This window comes from Diabrotica undecimpunctata, chromosome 1, assembly GCF_040954645.1.
Source record: "Diabrotica undecimpunctata isolate CICGRU chromosome 1, icDiaUnde3, whole genome shotgun sequence".
Lineage (NCBI taxonomy): Eukaryota > Metazoa > Arthropoda > Insecta > Coleoptera > Chrysomelidae > Diabrotica > Diabrotica undecimpunctata.
The window spans coordinates 21,990,319-22,006,046 of record NC_092803.1 but is presented as its reverse complement, the minus strand read 5'-3'; the positions used below and the strand labels follow the sequence as shown (position 1 = coordinate 22,006,046).

Genomic DNA, 15,728 nt, shown 5'->3' with positions numbered 1-15,728 from the left:
TGCTTTCATGCTTTTGGTGTCTTCTATAGTTTTTATAATTTTCTCGTTGTTGTATTTTCTAATATCCCGTCTGATGGCTTTAGAGATTTCTTTATCGATGCTGTTTATATCTTGTGAGTCAACATTTCCTTGACTTCTCAGCATTCTACGATCTTCCATTTTTTGTTTCGTTTCTTTACTATCTATTTACTAATATCTATCCTTGCAGTAGTAGAATTTTTAGTTTTTTCTATTGCACCATGTACAATGTCTGCTTCCATGTGAGTGTGTCCGGGTACTAGAAATTTGTGTGTTCAATAACGGTAAAAAGCATCTCTCTCTCTTGTCGTTTCCTCATTGCTGAGGATCGTGATTTCCTACAATGCGGGCTGTCAATTCTCTCCATCTCTTGCGATTTTGGGCTGCTCTCATGGACTCGGAAAACGTCTCTCCAGTGGCTTTCTGTACTTGATCTGACCATCGGATAGGTGAGCGTCCTCTGCCTCTACGTCCTTCTACGTTTCCGCATACAATTAATCTTTCTAAGTTGTCATTGTCTCTTCTCGCAATGTGGCCAAAAAACTTTAAAATATTTGCAAGACACTGAGAGGAGAGTCTGGTCTGAATGTTTAGCTCTTCGAGAATCGACTGATTGGATCTGTGCTCCGTCCACGAGACGCGTAGCATTCGTCTCCAGCACCACATTTCGAATGCGTCAATCCTTTTCCTATCCTCTGATTTTATTGTCCATGTTTCGGCACCGTAACTGAAGATTGAAAAAATGAGTGTCCGTACCAGTCTCATTTTGAGTTTTTTGGATAAAGAGCGGTCCTTCCATATTTTTGACAGTCGACTCATCGCGTTCTTGGCCATCCCTATTCTTCTGCGAATTTCCGTATGGGAGGAGGCTGCATTGCTTAAGGAAGATCCTAGATACGTGAACTCGTCTACTTTCTCGAATTGATTTAGGGCGCCTGTTGTTTGGAGGATATTCGCGTGGTCCACAATCATGATTTTTGTTTTCTGATTATTAATCTTGAGCCCACACTTGTTGCTTTCGGTTTCTACTCTCTATAAAAGCAAACTGATAGCATAACTGATAGTAAAATATTAGAGGGAATGATATGGGATCTCTATGATATGAGAGGGAATACTATTTAGGTAGGTCTATAGAAAAGAAGCAATTTTTTGCCCACCTCTTTGAGCTATAATTTCATTCCATAGATAGCATTTAGTTGAGTTTGTAGTTCCTTGCTTGTCAAAAATTGTAAGGTTTAGAGTCCACAAATTTCTTTTATACAATGTAATGCTGCTTTTTAAGTAGGGAGTGGGTAAACATTTTTGTAGTTTAAAACTGAAGACCACCAAATTTGGATTAAGTTTGCAAGCCAGTTTATCTTTCTTTTTCTCTTCATAAGCGAACTCTGCTAATTGTTGATGTTCGAGTTTTTCACTTTCAAGGTGGGTTCTTTCATTTTCATCTGTAATGGATTTGAGGAGTAAAGGAAGCTTATCACAAGTAGTACACGTATCATTATACTGTTTTTTAAAACACAAGTTAAATTCTTCTACAAAAATTTGTTTCTAGGTGTTATGTAGTTATCTTGGCAATACTCACAATATATCCTATATATTTTTGAAATAGAAAGATCGGGAGACAAATATTTCTTTGCAGTTTTCTCTCGAGAGTAATGACTTTGAAATAAAGGAAACATAAGAATGTGTTGCCTTATTACATCTTTCTCCTCTTGCTTTGGAGGCAGTGGCATCTTATCTAAAATTAAAATAGAAATTGTTAATAAATTGCAATAATTAATTTTAAAATTTAAGGTTTATAGGACTGAAATTGCTTAGCATAAGTTAATATTCATACAGTCGGCCTAGTCACTAAATTTTTGTCCTCCATGGTACATTTTTTGAGTATACAGCTTTTACTTAGTTATCATTTTATCTTTAAATATAAATCTTGTAATATTACCAATGTTTAAAATAAATTTAACCTATTTACTTACCGGCTTGTTTATCTTCTTCCATTTGGTCTAACTTACACAAGTTAACAAGTTTCTTACTACGGTATAACTGCTCCATCACTTTTTGTATTTTAAAACACACACTCAGAGCCACTGTTGATTGTGTAATACAAAGATTACTATGGTTGCACTTACAATAATGTACACACAGAAATCTAACTTAGAAATAAAGGACCAATGTCAAATCAAATCGAAGGAGGTTCTGTTAAAAAAGGGGCCAATGTCAACATTGTGTATAGACATAAAATGTTTACAATTTGGGCTGAAGTCTACATTGGTACTTTTTGGAGTAATACTGTAAGCCTGTTGATACTCAATCTAGACATTGGCCACTTTTACACAGTATTGTTTGTTTGAAATCTAAGACAAAATTCACATAAGCCCACATAGTCTAAAACTGACATTGACCCTTTTAGAACCAAGTTCCTGATTTATATTCCACTAATACATCATGCATTAACCCATGCAAATCACCATCTTTTTGTACTTTTCGTCGAACTATAATATAACGAATAATTCTAATAACTGATGTAAAATTGATAAAAGCAAAAAACTATGAAATGCACACAGATAAAACAGATCGATCAAAATCAGTTTGATGTAAACATATTGAAACAAATCGTCGTTGCAAAAATACATTTTCAAATCCACTGTCCTATATTTTTGTAGATGTTTTTAAAATGTCCAATAAATATTTACCGAATAAATATTTTGCTCGGTTTTTTAACTGCTTCATACTTTACGCAATGTTTGTTCTCAATGAAAAAAGTAATCGAAGAATTCGGAAGAAGGTAATTTACAAAAATATTTTCGCACTTTTTCAAGTGCCTTATCTAATTGAGAAACATGATTGACATCTTTATCGATCCCCAGATCTGCGATTCATTGTTGGTACTTATATCTCTAAGTTCACCTAAATTCGGCGAGACGCTAAAGTATACAATTCTTTTTTTAGTTTGTACGATCCTGTTGTAGAGTTAGGAGAATTGCGATATATATCAGGTAAGTTTGCATAATATTTTAAATTATTATATTTCAGATTTATAAATAAATTGTTATATTCTTCCTATGTTTATATAATGTATTTATGCAGTCTTGAATTCTTAACATAACTGATTGTTTGGTGTATAACGCGGTTACAAATATTTGTCATTGAGCAAACCGCCCATTCTGTGGGTACACGTAAACTCATCATCAATTAGCATAAATACCTTCGTACACAGTACAAACTCATTACCGCCATAAAAGTAGGGATTTTAAAATAGACCCCGAGAGATCGGTAAACTCATCACTGGCCTACCTGCACCCCGTGGCAGGTATAGACCATAAACCCCTTGCAAACGGCTAAGATTTGGTGATTTGACAGAATAAATCTAAAATAGATGTATTAAATGTAAATGCAAATCATTGGTTTTTATTTGGGAATTCCACAAAATTCTATTGATAGTTAACTATGCGAAAAGAAAAATTTCTCTTCATTTGCACCTGTTCCTTTAACGTGGATAGTGAACTGCTTCTTGATTACATTTTGCGCCACCGCGGACGGAAAATAACAGTTACCAATAATTTCAAATTTTAATTGCTAAAGACTCTAAAATCAAATTGCCTTTTGTGAACTTGTTCGACGAAATGGTGTAAGGTTAAATGTCATACAACTCGTGAGTAGATTTTATACCGTTTTTTTAGTTCTTTCGCACTGGTGGCGAAACATTCTGATCAATCAGAAAAAATCAGCTTAATTAAGTTCTTTAAGTCAACTGTACAAGATGTTTCTTGTAGACAAGGCATAATATTACTTTGTTGCTTTAAGGAGATTACCCTTCGTGATATTACATTTTTAGATTTCTGATTAAATTGTTAAAGTCACATTGTTTCAGTTTTAGATTTTAGGTAGATCATTCTAAAACATTGAATATCTCAAAAAGTATGCCAGATATTACATTGACTTTTCACATATGATGTGACGCAAAATATTTTTGGTTTTTTTTATTATGACAGTTTTACATCAGACACCATTACCTTTCATAACTTAAATGGGCATTATGTGTCTCTTACATTATGTGTTTTTCCCGACTAACGTATAGAAACCTACGTTATGGTCTTTACTCAATTAATTCGTTGAATCGAAGAAGTTGATGTCGTTTTAAGTCCATCAAGACTTGTGGCTGATTTTGAAATTTAGATTCAAGGCCGTAATTGCCGTTCGGTTATCTGCAAAGCGAATTGGGTGTTTATTTTACTTGACTCAAACTTGGTTTCGCAAAGTCCAAAAACTTTATTTGGTAACCACTTACAAGAGGGGAGATTTACTTGATAACGGAAAGTAGCTGCACCACTTATTTGGCTTGCCATTTTTGGACCCAGAACGAGTCGGCGATTGATTTGTCAACGATTTCATGAGGATATCCCTAACCTGCCTTCATTTATGAAAATGGCCGATTATATGGTAGAGAACTACATAAGTAATCTCTTTTCATTTAAGTCTCTTTTCCCTCTAACTGTTTGGGCATCCCAGACTAGCATTTCATCACTAATCCATGCAAATCCTTTCATTCCCATTTTTCCAACTATTTTCAATAAATATTTTCATTATAAAGTTCATGTATAAGTCTAATAGGTAAAAAACCCGATATTAATATCTATTTTAAAGCAATTTGCTTAAAATAATTTCTGAATTTAATAAATTACCGCATAAACGAGAAGTGTAACAGGTAAAAGGCAATCTTCCGCATTAGAAACCAGCGCTTTGGTGATGGGTTTATCTATTTGCGGTGATGAGTTTACCTATCTTCAAAGGATGCCGGTGACCAGTTTACTATATCTCGAAGTGTCTAATAATTTTAAAGTGATGAGTTCGTACACTGACCTTTCTGTGCCACTAACCTGGAAGCAGAAAATTAAACTCTAAGGCCATTTATTCTTAAGAAGTTGCTCTTTAAAAAACAACAACGTATCTACTAAGTTTTTGCCTTTGTTCCGTGGTCCTGTTATTTCAAATTTGAAGTAGACGGAAGATATGGTGAATAGGTACATAACACCTATTACCATTATAATATGTTAGTTTAACTTACCTATTGCTCAATGGTCAAATGATACTCTAAGAACAATACTCGAAGACCACATTATTCGCTTATTTCTACTGTTTTTGTTAAAAGCTTTTGTAAGTCGGCGAAATTTTCTGCAATGATGATGGTATCATCAATATATTGTTAATCGGAATTCCACTCACTTTTATTAGTCCAGGGGGATATGTGAAAAAACAACTAAATCTGGATATGAGAAGTGGCATCCGAATTTTTGCAAAAATAGTTAGGTGATACTTCAGTAATAATAATTGACTCGTCCTCTCGTTCAAATAGGTCAGAAACATTATTACAAAAATTAAATTATTCAAAAATTACTAAAAATACCGATTATTTTTTCTACTATCCTTGCTTATAATTTTAAAACAATTCATTTTGGTGCAAATTTGTAATGAAATAAACTAGAGACAATTGATTTTTCTATAAAATAGTTCTATAAAATTAGTTAAAAATGTTTTAATTTATTGCCCTTTCTGAAAAATAGCAATAAATACAAAAAAAGATGCGGAAACAAGCTTTTTTTTATTCAATGTTTTTTAACCACTTAGATTGTACTTAGGACCGTCATGATTCGTCTGCAAAATCTTCAAAACATAATAAAACAGCACACCAAATTTCATTAAAATCGATTTAATAGATTTCGCATAATAATTTTGCAATCTAAATTTTAAAAAATTAAACTTTTTAAAAATCTAGACCATATAGAAGTTTGCCAATTTTTTTAATTATAAAAACACACTTATCCTATCTATCCTACTTTATGGAATTAAAATCGAATTATTCGAACAGCCTCACGAATGTTTTAAAGTTATAAACAATTTTTTGGCTTATAAACGAATAGATTATCTCGGTAACTATTAGCTTAATATAAATTCAGGAAACAAAGTTGAAAAAGAATAGGTAGGTAAAATATTTCTTATAAAAGAAAAAAATTTAATTATGAGTAATGGTTCATGAGATACATGGTCAAAGTTGACTGACATTTGCGAAGAAGGTATAAACAATAGGATGATAATCTTTAATCCTTACCTTTTTATTTTTGGGCTTTTTCTTAAAAAAAATTTTCATATCTTCAAGATATTTATAATATATATTAATGATAAAAACCTTCGGTACTGCGCGTGAAAAATACCAAAAAAATTAGACCGCTTCCGTAGAAAAAATGTCTCTAATTCGGTCTATTTGCGGATTATTGTTCAAAAATGTTCCCTTTAGGCAAATTTGAAAGGTGTCAGGCGTAATTGTTTAAAAAATTTTTTTAAACATCACCTTTGCACAATACTTTTTTAAGTTTTTTTTTGCCATTTTAAACAAAAATGTCTGTTTTTATTTTTTTGTGCAGTTGACAGTTTTTGAGTTATAAGCGATTTAAAATCTGAAGAATTCAAAAATACGTATTTTTGATATGAAAACTCATGTGTAAATTATTCCTTTTGAAGTTGCCAGATACCTAAATTAAAGTTTAAATATTCAGTTTTAAGTAATTACTATTTAAATGGGAATAAGCCACAATTAAAGGTTAAAGTACGTTTATTGACGTTTCAATTTCCACTTCGAAATCGTTAGTAAATTAAACAAATTTTGTTTTTTTGTTACTTAGTGAAAAATTCTTCTAATAATTTAATTTTATCTGACTCATCTATATTGACAATTCAGACATACATTATAGATTTTAAAGTAGACGACTTTAAAATATTATTGCCAATATTGTTGAGTTGCGTTCCTGGGACGATTTTTTTTTTTTTTTTTTTAATGGCATAGACATTAGTCATTCAGCCAGTTGCAATAGATTTTCCAATCAGACAAATACACAACTCTATCCCTAATCGAAAACTAACGGATAATTAATAGAAGAATATACGACAAGGAAACTTACAGGGTCACTTGCTTCTCGTCTAGGGGCCCATCAAGACATTCTTAGTAGACAAACAAAACTGGACCACGTATAAGGTGTTATAACATTTAGGGTAAACAAAGGATACAAATCTAAATTTCCACACGATCATGAAAAATTTCATTCTCGCGTACAAATTCTATAGAACTGTGCATGTGTCTGACAAGAAATCTATAATGATATTATATACTTGTTGTGAGCCTGTAGCCAGTAGCGACTGGATATTGAATGGTGCATACATATTAAATTCAATTATTTTTGTTTGAATGCTGTTGAAACTTATGACATTCAAAAAAGATGTGATCAAGATCACCTAGTTTTCCGCAATGTTTGCAATTATCATCTTCAATCACATTTATTTTATATAAATGACTTGGATAACAAGCATGTCCAAAGCGTAGTCTATTTATGGTAGTTATATATTTACGTGGAGATTTAAAATTCTTAAACCAAGTAGTTTAATAGTGGAATAACTGGTTGTAAAGTGGTGTATCTTGTTGGGTTTGTAAAGCAGTAAAGATTCCATTGATCTTTCCATGTCGATAGCTGATTTTTTTTAAAAATCGTAATGGCATCTGATACACATAAAGAATATGACAATAAAGTGCCTGATATTATACTGGTTTTAGCTAAGTAATCTACATATTCATTATCTTTGAGTCCAATATGTGCCTTAACCCAAATAAATTTTATATTAAAGCCAGAGTCTGCTTAGTGCTTTAATTGATCCTTTATTAAAAAAATATAAGGATTACTAAATGTTTTGGGCAAACAGTGGGACGATTTTACTTATAAGATAGTTCATTCAATTACATGAAATCAACTTTAACTTGAGAATATCCGTCAGAAAAGATCATAGCATCTAATTCTTCTTAAAAAAGACAAACACATGCCATGATGACAGTAAAATTCTCCTGTTAGTGATTCCATAGTAAATTATTAGGGAAAAACCAGGAAAAAACCTTATAATACTATCCCGACATGGTAAGTATTTGGTCGTGCACTTAATTTACCTTCAATAAACACCAAATTCTGATTTTATAGGTTTGTTATTTAAAAAACATAAAAGATGTATCCTCTATATGTTACTGACTTACCAATACTGGTATTTTCCTTTTAATAACTTCCTCTTTCAATATGGGTAACCAGATCCTACTACATTCTGCCGAGGAATTCGCGACACAATTGGTCTTTTAGCATAATTAGAGCCGCTTCTTTGATTTTTCTCTTTTTACCCTCCGTTTCTTTTAGGACTATATTTGAATGATTCCATTGAACCGTATGTTCATTATCCCATCCGTTTTTACATATTTGAGATCTATCAAATTCTCTATTTTCAATATAGGATTGATGTTCACTTATTCTAACATTTAATGGCCTTGATGTTTCACCTAAATAAAACTGATCGCATTCACAAGGTATTTTATAAATGCAATTCTTTGTCCTTTCTTGTTCATTGTTAGGTTTGGTTTTGGACAAAATAGATTTCAACGTGTTTGTTGTTTTGAATGTTGTTAAAATGTTGAATTTATTTTCTATCCTTTTAAGCTTTTCCGATAATCCTTTCATGTATGGTATTGTTATTTTCCTCGTATTATTCCTTGTATATGCTGTAGAATGTAGTAGGATCTGGTTACCCATATTGAAAGAGGCAGTTATTAAAATAAAAATACCAGTATTGGTAAGTCAGTAACATATAGAGGATACATCATTTATGTTTTTTAAATAACAAACATATAAAATCAGAATTTGGTGTTTATTGAAGGTAAATTAAATGCACGACCAAATACTTACCATGTCGGGATAGTATTATAAGGTTTTTTTCCTGGTTTTTCCCTCATAATTTACTATGTAATCACTAACAGGAGAATTTTACTGTCATCATGGCATGTGTTTGTCTTTTTAAAGACGAATTACATGCTATGATCTTTTCTGACGGATATTCTCAAGTTAAAGTTGATTTCATGTAATCGAATGAACTATCTTATAAGTAAAGTCGTCCCAGGAACGCAATTCAACAATATTGGCAATAATATTTTAAAGTCGTCTACTTTTAAATGTATAATGTATGTCTGAATTGTCAATATAGATGAGTCAGATAAAATTAAATTATTAGAAAAATTTTTCATTAAGTAACAAAAAAACAAAATTTGTTTAATTTACTAATGTTTGTATTTTGAGAACGATTTCCGAAGTGGAAATTAAAACGTCAATAAACGTACTTTAACCTTTAATTGTGGCTTATTCCCATTTAAATAGTAATTACTTTAAAATGCCACAAGAAAATAGCTTCAGAACAATATTCAGTTTTAAGATTCTGAAGAGCAATTGGAGCTTATTTCCATTTAGACTGTTGTTTTTTAATTGTTAATTATGCTGACCCAGTGGATGTTTAAGCCGATATCATATTATACGTACTTACGCGAAAAATTCCCAAAAAATATTGTTATTTATTAAAGTTTGTAAAAATAGTACCCAATAAATTTCAAAGTCAGCAGTGTTAATAATACATTCCAAAATTTTAATAAATGTCAATATTTCTTGAGAATTTTTCACGTAAGTACTTATAATACGTATAAGTGCGACAGTATAACGACAGTAAACGAAAAGAGTCCTTTTTGTTTAAAATGAATCAAAAAACTTAAAACAATATTTTCCGGAGGAAATTTTTTCTATTCGTCGGGCATCCATATTCGTTCTATTAATTTCTGTATCACAAGTTGTAGTTCTTTTCTACCATTTATAATTTTCTGTGCTGTTATTTGACCACAACCCTTTTTTTTTATTTAATCGCATTATCCATTCTTTGACTTCTTTGGCTTTTGGTGGTTGTTCAAGTTTATCTAATGGCGTTTCTGTTTCTCTTGTGTTGTCTTCTTGTTTTATGTCTTCATCGTCTTCATATAAATTGTTATAATATTAAATCTACTGACATTTATAATATTTGGTGAATTCTTATACTTTTTTTATTAATTTGTCATGGTGGATCTGACACGGTAACCTTAAAAAATCGCGCAACAATATATATCCGTCATTTGATTTAAGATGTCCATTACAGCCAACGCTAAATTCCTGTGAATTTTACTACAGTAAGTAACAACTATAAATGTAATTTATTTTATTTTTATTTTATTATACAAGAATATCTATTACAAAATACAAATGACAATAATTATAGGTATATGTAAAGCTTATGGCCTATAAAATTAAAAAAATAACAAATCATCGCTAAATAATCTATAAAATCTATATTTTAAGAAATAGTTATATTGAAATGCACTGTATGGTATTGAGAATGCAACTTCTAATAAAATATAAGAAATCTTAACGAAATTTTGACAAACATACGAGTATTGTACAGATAAAAATTTGGTTCCGATCGTTTCTAAGAATTCCACTTTTTACGAGATGTTTTACAAGCAGCTGGTGCGGCTTTTATTGTATAATAAGATTTTTTAATGCGATATGATTTTATTGCTTTACTCGCTTTAAAAATATTGATTACTTACCTCGAATACAAATAAACAATCAAGATACAAATAAGATAAAGCCAAATCTTAAAACGAACACAAAGATGAAAAAATAAAGCAATACAAGGTTTTTACTATCATAACTGATAAAGATTAACCATATTACTGAAGATGAGTGGATAATATACCTTAAACAACTGAACCAAATAATGGAAACTAACAGAACTTCTGAAACATCAGAAGTAACATCAAATTACGTAAATCATATCCAAAAAGCTGTAAATGAACTAACTTCTTGGTCTATAATCTTTTGTATTAATTTCTCTGCTGAAAAATCAAAATTACTCAAATTTAGTCGAAGAACACGTAGCATATTATTACTTCAAATTACGTTAAAACACGTTCAAGTCCGACAACGCGACTGTCGCGTTCAGTGAATATAGCCTCAGAGGCCACCAACGCGAGTCGCGCGGTCTTTGACTATATGACAATATATGAACGTTATCTCAGCGGATTTTTCACGAATTACAACAAATATCTGCTGGCCGCTTGGAAACACTGGCATATACTGGAGTTTGTGTTTGGTTTTCGAATTTTGATGTTAAACTTTATTCTGAGTATATGACAATGTATGAATGTTATCTAGGCGGATTTTTCACAAATTATAACAAATATCTTCTGTCCCATTGATAAGTTGGATGATAAAATATGAAACCTTCAATTGCATTGCTTACTTTTTAAATATTCAAGCTAGACGTGCTCGAAAACGACAATGTTGGATGTTTTTTGGTTTTACTGTACAGCCAATCTCAGATGATGAATATTAGAAGATTCACATGACGATAGTGACGCAAGTGATGAAGATTTATATTGTGATGAAGATGGTCGGACAGACGATCCTAATTTACAAGAAGAATCTGAAGATGATGATGGTGATGATGACTCTCAAAATATTATTGCATGATCTTCAGAGGTTCAACATCCTACAGTGCTATCATTTACAGCAATACCAGGATTAAAAATTATTGTGGGTGGCAGCAATCCTATTGATTACTTCAATTTATTGGCATGTGAATTATTCTATGACCTGATTATTCAGCAATTCAGCATACTAGCAATTTATGTGCCGTTAGTAAATCTGAGAAAAATAGAATTGCAGCTTGGAAGGATATAACTGTAGAAGAATTTAAAATTTGTCTTGGTTTGGTGTTTGGACAATACATGAGCCGAAATCGCTTTATGTTAATTTTGCGTGCCTTACATTTTAACAATGATAGTGACAATAACCAGTCCAGTCTTGCCAAGATATCTCCATTATTAGATTTTTTTAATAATAAAATGGAGAATCTTTATTATCCGGAAAGAAAATTAGCCCTGGACGAATCTATGATTTTATGGAGAGGAAGACTTAGTTTTTGTCAATTGCTCAAGAGCAAACGACACAAATATGGTGTCAAACTGTATACTTTGGCAGAACGTACCGGGATGATTCAACGCATATTAGTTTATAGTGGAGCTAGTGACCCCGTAGTTGGAGGACGTAATCATACGGAAAAAGTAGTGCTAAATTTGATGGATTCGAAACTAAATGTTGTTCACTTCTTATATATGGATAATTTTTATAATAGTATTCCATTGTGTAAAAAACCACTTTCGGTTAAAACTTATCTTACAGGAACATTGAGAACAGGAAGAGCGGAAAATCCACATGCAATTGTTTCTCGAAAATTAAAACAAAATGAACTGGTGAGTGCTTACAATAATAAAGGGATATGTGTGTGTAAATGGAAAGATCAGTGAGATATTTTAATGATCTCTTCAGAATTTGGTCATGAAATGGTTCCAACAATATCTAGGAAAGGAATTGATAAAGAAAAGCCCCGTTTAGTCGCTGAATATAACAAAAATAAAGGTGGTATTGACTTAGGCGACCAGATGTTAAATTATTATAGTTGCGAACACAAAACTATGAGATGGTACAAAAAAATAGGCATACATATTTTTCAAATTATGCTAACCAACGCATACTATTTCTATAATAATTCTAATACAAAAATGTCATTGTATGACTTTCGATTGTCGGTGATTGATAGTCTTTTGGGACCAAACCCAAAAATCTCTCAAGTCAAGAAAAATGTGATGTTTCATTTGCCATCTCATTGCACTAAATCAGCTAATGGTATTACAAAACGACGACGGTGTAAATATTGCTGGCAAACTAAAAAAGAAAGAAAGGACTCATTGTTTTATTGTGCGGAGTGTCCTGAACATCCGGGATTGTGCTTAGAAAATTGTTTTAGACGTTTTCATGAAGAAATTGAAAATTAGATAATTAATTTGTTTTCTTGATGTTGTTGCCATTTAATAATTACTTATGTTAGTTATCTAGGTTCATAATTATATCTTTTCTCAAACAGATTATTTTTTTTTTTTTTTTTTTTTAAAGTAGATAGTTTCTTTATTAATGACAGCGTTTTATAGTATATATACATTATTATAGATGCATTTATTTATTGCACTAACACATTTACTCAATGTATAATATCTTCAACTGGATAAGCAGTCTCGATAAACTTCTGGTAAAAAAAAAAGATTATTATTTTTTTTTAAGTTCAACCGACACATTTTCTGCCCTGTGGCCACCAACGCGACTCACGCGGTGAGTTTTTTTATGACCAAATTAATTTTTTTTGTACCTATATTTATTATAAATGACTTTTTAAAGTGTACCTTAAAAATGAATTAGTTTACACAAATACATCTCAGTGGCCCACTGTTTTCCCTTAAAAAAAAAGAGACGGACCTAATAATCACCTGGAGGAACTCTAATATTGCAACTTTTCATGCATCTATAACTTCTGATCTACGTACTGGTCCGACCAGTAAAAACCTGGTCCGACTCTAATTTACTCTCTTTTAACGTGGATAAGACAGTTGAATTATCCTATAAAAGAGCTCTTCAACACTTGCTTCTTAATAACAGCCATATCAGCATCGTTAATTCTGTAAAATTTCTTGGTATTTTTATAGACAACAACCTTAAATGGTCCCTTCATATCGATTTATTATAAGTAAGGAACTAGCCTCAGTCTGCTATGCAATAAGATCTGTTTCGAAGGAAATCAATTTAGCATCTTCCAAAATAACATAGTTTTCTTTGTTCGAGTTTCATCTTTGATATGGTCTTCCTTTTTGGGGTTCTAGTACAGCTGTTCAATCTGATGTTATTTTTAAATTACAAAAAAGAGCAATATGGTATCTTTGTCTCACTAGAATGACACATTGCATTCGGGAATCAGATGCAGCAACTTCGTAAGGTTTTATTATGCAATTTGCAATTTATTTAAATTTTGCACTGGATTGTGTATTTTATTATTTTTTATTTTGTGATATCGACGATTTAAGTAATTTCATTAAATTTTAAATTGTTTTTTTTATTTTTCTGACTTTTAGTAAGCTTTATCCAAAAAATTGTACAATTTGCAGTGATAATAAAGCATATTTCTATTTCTAATCTACATAATATATTTGGTTATAGGTTTTAGCGTTTGGGAAGGCCGAAGGTCTAAAGTGAATCTCTTTACGTTTAAAATATGTGCTAGCTACTTTCACGTTTAAAAAGATTTTTTTCCATTACCATTACTCTGTTCATGTACTCTATACGATTTTATGTATATATCACGTCAACGATCATGATTTTCAATGGCTTTTTTGTAATCCTGTTAGCTTTTCATAAAATTCTCCCTTTTTTGTTCTGTTTTCTCTTAAGTTGGAGCATGAGCGTTAAGTATATAGTAATTGGAGAATTTGTCTCGCTTATATTTAACAGGAGTTTCCAATAATCTGTTCGGTAGAATATTCTTACTTTTATTATTCTAATTTCAGGGTCTTATTTCGTTTGCCAATTAAAGTCGTTGCTGTAGGATCCATCCAGCGTTGCCCAAGTTTACAGGGTTGACAAGTTGGAACCGACAGTCGGAATTAAGTAGTTCATTCGAACCACACTTTTAAAAACTACAATTTATAAAACTTAGTATTGAAACTATTCACTTAATCTTAAAAATTGCGAAAATAGATTATATTAGAACAAAAATCAAATATTCTTACAAAACCTTAACGCTGATAATCTTATCTCATTTCCACACATGAATAATGCATGACTGAGTTCATAAAGTACGGTTTCATCAATTTGCATATAGGAAAATGCAATTACCTACTGATTAATCAATTACTCAACCTGACAAAAATCCCACAAATATTTTCTTTATCGGTTTTTTAGATGACAAAAGCGTTAGAACCAATATTTAAATCGGAAATTACATCCTTAAAATCCCAAGTACTTATTTTGCTTGTACACATAGAAAAGTAAATTGTTAACAGTTCCAAAGTACTTCACGAATCATTCTCGAATAAAATTATGGATAAATATTACGTTTATATGGGATTACGCCACAAATAATTGTAATGAAAATTATATTTTATAATTGTTGTTTGATGTTTCGATTTCCAGTGCGGAAATCGTTTTCAAAAAGATTATTTTAAAAATAGTGAGCTGTTATTATAACCAAAAGTGATTAAACGGTTATTTTTACAAAATGACGGGTGACTTACTTGGCCTCGATTTTATAGACAAATAGTCATAACGTTAGTTGAAAAATTCTGATGGTGGTGTTTATGCCCTCAGGATGATATCAAATTCTGATTATTTTATGTATATTGAATAAATTTGATTCTTTGTAAAGACGATCAGATGGATACAAATAGTATTTGTTAAATATTATTTTAAGAATCCATCTTTGTATGGTATATAATAAAGTGCTCTTGTTTTAATAATTAATTTATAATAATATTATAAATTATATCCTATGTATTGTATGTATGTATGTATAAAGCAGATGCTGTGTAGTGCCCTTTTGGTAGTCACCTTGTTTATTATTTTTTTCCCTTAATATATTCGTTATATCTTTCCCTTTCATGTGCTATGTAGCGTGTTAGGATTCGACTAGTTGTTTATTTTATGCTCACCCAGAGGTCTTCTTCAAGTTAATAACTCAAAATTTATCTTAAAATAGATCTATTTTTATCCATGGTGCAATATGATATCTCGTATGTCGCTGTACATTCATTAATAAAGAAAATGCTCTAAACTACCCTTTTGGTAGTAGCCTTGTTTGTTTTTTTCTATCTTAATATATTCTTTATATTCCCCCCCCCCTTTCATTTAACGCATAGCATGCTCCAATCGAACCAATAACAACAGAGATATATTATA

At 31.1% G+C, this 15,728-nt stretch overlaps 1 protein-coding gene across 2 annotated transcripts in view; it reads left to right on the top strand.

The window, feature by feature from the left end:
* Positions 1–15,728, top strand: part of hh (hedgehog signaling protein) — a 262,519-nt gene that overhangs the window by 22,392 nt on the left and 224,399 nt on the right. For both annotated transcript variants that reach the window (XM_072538884.1, XM_072538889.1), the window contains exon 2: positions 2,965–3,011. The gene's annotated coding sequence lies outside the window, so the exon portion shown is untranslated. The remainder of the gene's footprint in view (positions 1–2,964; positions 3,012–15,728) is intronic.